Source organism: Coenobita brevimanus, chromosome 116 (genome assembly GCF_032717465.1).
Source record: "Coenobita brevimanus isolate Jiangsu-jjx chromosome 116, ASM3271746v2, whole genome shotgun sequence".
NCBI lineage: Eukaryota > Metazoa > Arthropoda > Malacostraca > Decapoda > Coenobitidae > Coenobita > Coenobita brevimanus.
The window spans coordinates 27215603-27222640 of record NC_137069.1 but is presented as its reverse complement, the minus strand read 5'-3'; positions in this window follow the sequence as shown (position 1 = coordinate 27222640).

Sequence of the window (7038 nt, the reverse complement as noted above, 5' to 3'; positions counted from 1 at the left end):
ACAACTTGAAATTACTCCTAAGCTGAATGAAATCTTGCTGTAGTAGTGAGGAGGTATGAAAAAAGTTGTGATTCTTAAGTAGTCAGTGATCATTTTTTTATAATCCTCTTCAGTGCCAGAGATGCTTACTAGATTAAAGATATTGCCCAGTAGTCATAAGAATAGAAATTGATGGAGAGAACTGGTGTTAGAAGGGTGAGTTACAGATGTTGTTTTAGCCATGACACACGAATTAGTGATGATGAAAACTGTGAAGGGATGGTGAAAACTGTGGAAGGATATTGAAAGCCGAGAAAAGGATAGTGAAACCTGAAAATTAAGGTGAAAACTATGAAAAGGTTGGTGAAAACTATGAAAAGGTGAAAAAAGGTGAGCCGATGATGAATAACTGTGACAGGATGATAGAAAACTGTGGAAGAATGGTGAAAACTGTGAAAGGATACTGAAAATTATGGTGAAAACTGTGAAAAGGTTAAAAACTGTGACCCGATGATGAAAAACTGTGACAGGATAATGAAAAACTAAAAGAATGGTGAAAACTGTGAGAGGATACTGAAAATCGTGACGAGAGAGTGAAAAACTATGAAAGGATGGTGAAAACTATGAAAGGTCGATGGTGTTAGGATTTTGTGATACTGGTGTTGTGATATACGAGAAGCAGCCCACCTCGCCACCCCCCCTCTCACTATGCTCTGTTCACTTTTACTTGGCCTAGCATTGCCATCTCTCCCCATCTGTGAAACGCTAATCTGTAACATGAGGCTAGACATATGATACTAGTCATGAAGAAGAACTCCGTAAAGCATGTAGGAGCCGCTGTGGTATTGTCTTCTGCCATTGAGCTACAGGGAATAAGTTGCAAAATGTTGAAATATTTGGCCAAGTTCAGGTAAACGCACTATATGTACAGTTTTGATAACACCCCCACCATTTAAATGATCCTCTTTTTCATACCGTGTCATAAGTGAGAAATAAATAGATTTTATATAAAAATACAAGTTTGGAATAGCTATAAAAGAAAGATGTATATAAAAATTTATGTAATATATTAAATAAATATTATTCTCCCTTTCTTCCACCTCCCCTTGGTTACCTGGTCAAGGGAAGATTTATGTGTATCTTACAAAGTTTTTATTATTATTATTATTTTTTAGTTTGTCAGTAAAATCTGACAATGTCATTAAAGATAGTGTATTTTCATCCTTAGAATGCTTCAGTGACTGTTTGGATTTATTATTAAATTAATAATAATAATAATGATAATAATAATAATAATAATAATAATAATAATAATAATTATTATTATTATTATTATTATTATTACTACTACTATTATTATTATTATTATTATTATTATTATTATTATTATTATCATCATCATCATCATTGTTATCGGTATTATTTAACTGCATATTTACTTCCATATAACAGGAATGGCGTTGGAGAGGGACCTCTTCAGGTGGTGGCACCGATATAACAGACATCTCCACTGCCCAGTAACATCAAAATCTCTCAACTCCCTATCCCGCGAAAAGATGATGATGGACCACAAGAGGGGGAGGCAGTGGCTCAGTCGGGAGAGAGGTGGCCTGCAGTCCCACCGGACCCAGGTTCAAATCCCCGCTGGGGCAGGGAACAGTTTAAGGATATGAATTTCATGAAATCAGACTTTACTGATCTACCAGAAGACCCGCCGACATGTCGTAAAAATACCCCCGCTAATACCAATACACCAGTCCTGTATGAGACAGCCCTAGCATGTATTCAGTATGGACGGTGGGTGTTAGCGCCGAAGTAGTGACATGTAGAGGTGTATGGTATGTAGGAGGACTACTGGGCCTTGATAGCAGGCTGTGAAGCCTATGCCCAGAGTCGGACACTTAAAAAAAAAAAATCAGCCTGCAGCCAACAGAGTTCACGTCCTGATGAGCCTGGGACCAAAATAACATTAAAAAAAAAAAGTACGTAAAGTTCATGAGGACAGGAAGTTGCTTTGGACTGAACAAGGAAGTAGACAAAGTACTGAAGACTAACTTTTATTTCTTGATGTAACGTTTATTTCTTGATGTAACCTTTACTTTGCACTAGATAGTTTTTTTTTTTCTCCCTCTCTCTCTTTTATGCAAGCCTTTTATTATTTGTTTTTTATTCCATGATATCTCTTATCCTGATTTGCTATGCCAAGATGATTGTGCTTAGCAGGAGCGGTTGTGTGCCTGCGGTTGATGGGTCTACTCTCTCAGGCAGATAGGGGTAACATGACAACCACAACTATATTATCCCCTTTACTACTATTACTGCTACTACATAATCTCTCTGCTACCACTACTACTGCTACCACTACTACTACTACTACTACTACTACTACTATTACTACTACTACAGTACTACTATTAGCAGTAGTAGTAGTTGAAGCAGCAACAGCAGAAGCAGGAGTAGTAGTAATAGTAGTAGTAATAGTAGCAGTAGTAGTAATAGTAGTAGTAGTAGTACTTGTAGCAGTAGTAGTGCTAGTAGCAGGAGTAGTAGTAATAGTAGCAGTAGTAGTAATAGTAGTAGTAGTAGTACTTGTAGCAGTAGTAGTGCTAGTAGCAGGAGTTGTAGTAGCAAGAGTAATTGTAGCAGCAGGAGTAGCAGCAGGAGTAGTAGTAGTAGTAGTAGCAGCAGCAGCAGGAGTGGTAGTAGTAGTAGCAGGAGTAGTATTAGTAGTCGTAGTAGTAGTAGTCGTAGTAGTAGTAGTCGTAGTAGTAGTAGTCGTAGTAGTCGTAGTAGTAGTAGTAGTAGTAGCAGTAGTAGCAGTAGTAGCAGTAGTAGTAGTAGTAGCAGTAGTAGTAGTAGTACAGTAGCAGTAGTGGTAGCAGGGATAGTAGTAGTTGTAGTAGTAGTAGTAGTAGTAGTAGCAGCAGTAGTAACAACAGTAATACCCCTTTGGGTGTAGGACCCCGAGGCTAGGCAGGGGTAATCCAGTAAATCTAAGGATAATATGACCGGACGTCTTCCTTTAATGACATTACAGGATAAAAAAAAAATATATGAAAAAATAAAAACTCCAGCCACCTCTCTGGGAATCGAACCTACGCAAGGCCGACACTTCCACTTGAGCGTCCTGACCACTAGACCACCAGGCTACTCCTTGAAGTGGGTAAGTCCCGAATTTTCGAAGTAAGATTACGATTCAAAATTTTATTTAATCCCTTCACTAACCAAAGTACTGTCTTAAGGAAAATAAAATACTTTGATAAAGACAAGAAATAGAGAAATAAAGAAAATGGGAATAAAAAGGTAATGTATAGAAAAATTTAAAAAAATGTTAGTGAGCCAACCCCATCGCCTGGTTAGACAGTTCTCCTTTATCTATCTATCTATCTACCTATCTGTCTCAGTCTACCTATACGTCTATTTAGTTCAACCCCACACAACTCAACCCCAGACAAGCGTAGTCAGCACGGAAGGTCGCTTTGACTAGTAACCAAGGAGACTCATTCCTACCTCATAACAAAGGATCATGGAAGTTCTCGTCATTCAGTGCAGTCACCTAAAGAAAGGATAGCGAGCGCCTCTATCCACGGTTTCGTCAGATAGATAGTGTTACGGAACAGAGAGAGAGAATGAACACTTCAAGTGAGAATACTAAAATCACTACTGTCCCGCAAAGTTCCAGGTTCAAAACAAAAGAGTTAGGTAAAATTACAAGTTAAAGTTTAATAATCAAACTAACAACTAAACATTCAGGACTCATAAGGATAATGTAATGGCAAAACAGGTTACATATACGGTTAACTGCAATAGCCTCTATTAACAAGAATTTAGCAAGAGCAAATTTATCTAAGTCAGCCCTGATAAATGAGAAAACCGGATAATGCTCAGTTAAAGCAAGATATATTATTACAGATACAAAATATTATTAATAATGGCTGACATTAAAAACTCTACATGAATCACAAAAACCTTACCAGGCCCACGAATCAACACCTTAGGCCATACAGTACAAGAAAAATGGTAACAACACTTATACTCAAATTATACAGCAGCTAAATGGCTGGAGACTTCCTGAGCACTCACAATAATAATACACTATACAGGGGAGGACAGAAATGTGAACAAAATGAGGAGTAGATCGAAGTGGCCATTAATGCAGAGACTGAGCTCATTGTATAGGGGCCGGCAGAGCTTGATACAACTTTTAAGAAGGACGCGTAAATGAAGCCATAGGGGAAAAAGAGTTGACAATCCTGCTTTGAACAACAGAAAAAACGACTTACTCTACTATAAGGGGGAGAAGGGGGGAGTGAGGTAGAACACGCAAGCCTGGCCACTATGGAAGCCACGAGGCGAATCGTGATCAAACATGCAGCATACTGTACGTTAGAATTACACAAAGGATGATGAAATCATAGGCTATGTAACACCTCCCCACAAAGAAAAATAAATTTACAAAGGAAATTTCTTATTACTCTAAAACAATCTGTCTAAAGTCTAGATAAGCAATCTGCAATAACATTTTCTTTCCCCTTGACATGTTGTATGTCTCAGGAAGAAGTAGACTCCATCTTGTCAATCTCTGATTTTTATCTTTAAACTTACTAAGGAATTTCAGTGGGTTATGATCGGTATAAATGACTATGGGGTCAAAACCAGAACACAAATAAAATGAAAAATGCTATAAAACCAAAATCAAGGCCAAAAGCTCTTTCTCAATAGTTGAGTAGTTCTTTTGAGGTGGAGTGAACTTCTTACTATAATAAGATACAGGGTGTTCAATACCCTGATCATCCTCTTGCAGCAAAACAGCCCCAGCTCCCGTATCACTTGCGTCAACAGCCATCTTAAAAGGCTTGGCAAAATTTGGAGTAGCGAGCACTGGCTGACTTGCTTTAAGTTTACTGAAAGAGGATTCACAGTTATTGGTCCGGACAAATTTAACTCCCTTTATCAGTAGGTCTGTAAGTGGTGATACAAGAATTGAAAATTTAAGAACAAATCTCCTGTAATAACCTACCATTCCCAAAAATCTTTTTTCTCTCTTTCCTACTTTTAGGTCTGGGAAGATCACTTATAACCTGAACCTTAGCTCCTAGTGGTGCAACGTGTCCATCACCAATTACGTACCCAAGGTACTGAACTTTAGCTTGACCAAACTCACACTTTGATAAATTAGCTACAAGATTAGCCTGAACCAACGCTCAAGAAATTTACTGACATGGCATAGGTGATCTTTCCAGTTGTCACTGAAGATTAATACATCATCAATATAAACAACACACCCTGCCAAACCCTCTGTTACAACATTCATGAGCTTCTGAAAAGTGGCTGGTGCATTCTTCATACCATATGGCATTACAGAACATGCAAAAGTCTTTCCTAGTGTTACAAAACATGAGATCTCCCTAGCACGTTCAGTCATAGGTACTTGCCAGTATCCCTTTAACAAATCAAACTTACTTATGTACCTAGCCTTTCCAATCTTGTCTATGCAATCTTCCACGCGAGGGAGAGGGTAAGTGTCTGTTTTGGTTATCTGATTAACACGTCTGTAGTCGATGCAAAGCTGCTGTGACCCACCTGGCTTAGGGACTAGAGTGACAGGAGAACTCCACTCAATCTGACAGGGCTCAATCATCTTGTGGTCCAACAGGTAGCCAAGCTCCTTCTGGATGAGAGGAACTTTCACTGGGTTCACACGGTAAGGAGGCAGTTTAATTGGTGTTGCGTCTCCAACATCGACATCATGCATCAACACAGTGGTTCTTCCTGGAGTGGCACGGAACACTTGCGGGTACTCCTGCAGTAATGCCGAAAACTCCTGCCTTTCCTTGGGAGCTAGATGAGAAAGCTTAATCTGGAGATCATTCATGATATCAGGATTCTTCCCCAAACTATCACTCAGGCTCATACTGCATGGGAGAACTTCACTTGCAGACTCGGGTGGAACAGCTACAGTGCAGACTGGGTTATTTTCGTTCCGCCTGTGATATAACTTTAGCATGTTAATGTGACAAAGTTGTTTGTTCTTTCTACGATCTGGTGTGGCGATAACATAGTTGACATCACTGAGTTTCTTCTCCACGAAATGAGGACCACTAAACTTGGCTTGAAGAGGTTGCCCATGCACCAGTAGCAGAATCAAAACCTGATCTCCTGGCTGAAAGTGGCGTAACCTGGACTTCTTATCATACCAAGTCTTCATCTTCTCCTGAGCAGCTCCTAAATTCTCTCTCGCCAGCTGTAAAGCAGTGGACAGCCGTTCTATGAACTTCATCACATACTCCAGCAGGTTGACGTCATCCTCCAACAGCCAGCATTCCTTGAGTGGCTTAAGGGTCCTCTTACTTCATGGCCAAACAGTAGTTCAAAGGGTGAGAAGCCCAGTGATTCATTTGGAGATTCTATTGCGGCAAATACAACGAATGGAAGACCTTTATCCCAGTCTTTCTGATGCTCCAAACAGTATTTCTTGAGCATCGATTTGAGTGTTTGATGATATCTCTCCAATCTTCCTTGGGTCTGGGGATGGTAAGCTGAAGACGTGATCTGGGTGATGCCCAACTCTTTCAGAGACTGCTTGAAAACATTTGACATGAAATTACTTCCCCGGTCTGACTGTACCTCCTTCGGCAGACCAAACTTGGTGAAGAACCCTAGCATTTCCTTAACCACGTTCTTTGCAGAGATATTTTTAAGTGGAATGGCTTCAGGATAACGAGTAGCCATATCAATCAGGGTCAACACATAAGAAAATCCTGAAGAAGTCTTAGGAAGAGGGCCCACAATATCCACCGACACACGGGTGAAAAGCGCCTCAAAAGGAGGAATGGGAACTAGAGGTGCAACCTTTTCGGTCTGATTACACTTCCCCACAACTTGACAGGTGTGACAAGACTTACAATACCAGGAAACATCTCTGAAGATACCTGGCCAGTAGAAGTGTTTCAAAATGCGTGCCACAGTCTTCCTCACTCCAAGGTGTCCTGCCAAACTGGAATCATGAGCCACTCTAATGATATCCTGCCTACAAACACGAGGGATGACAACTTGATG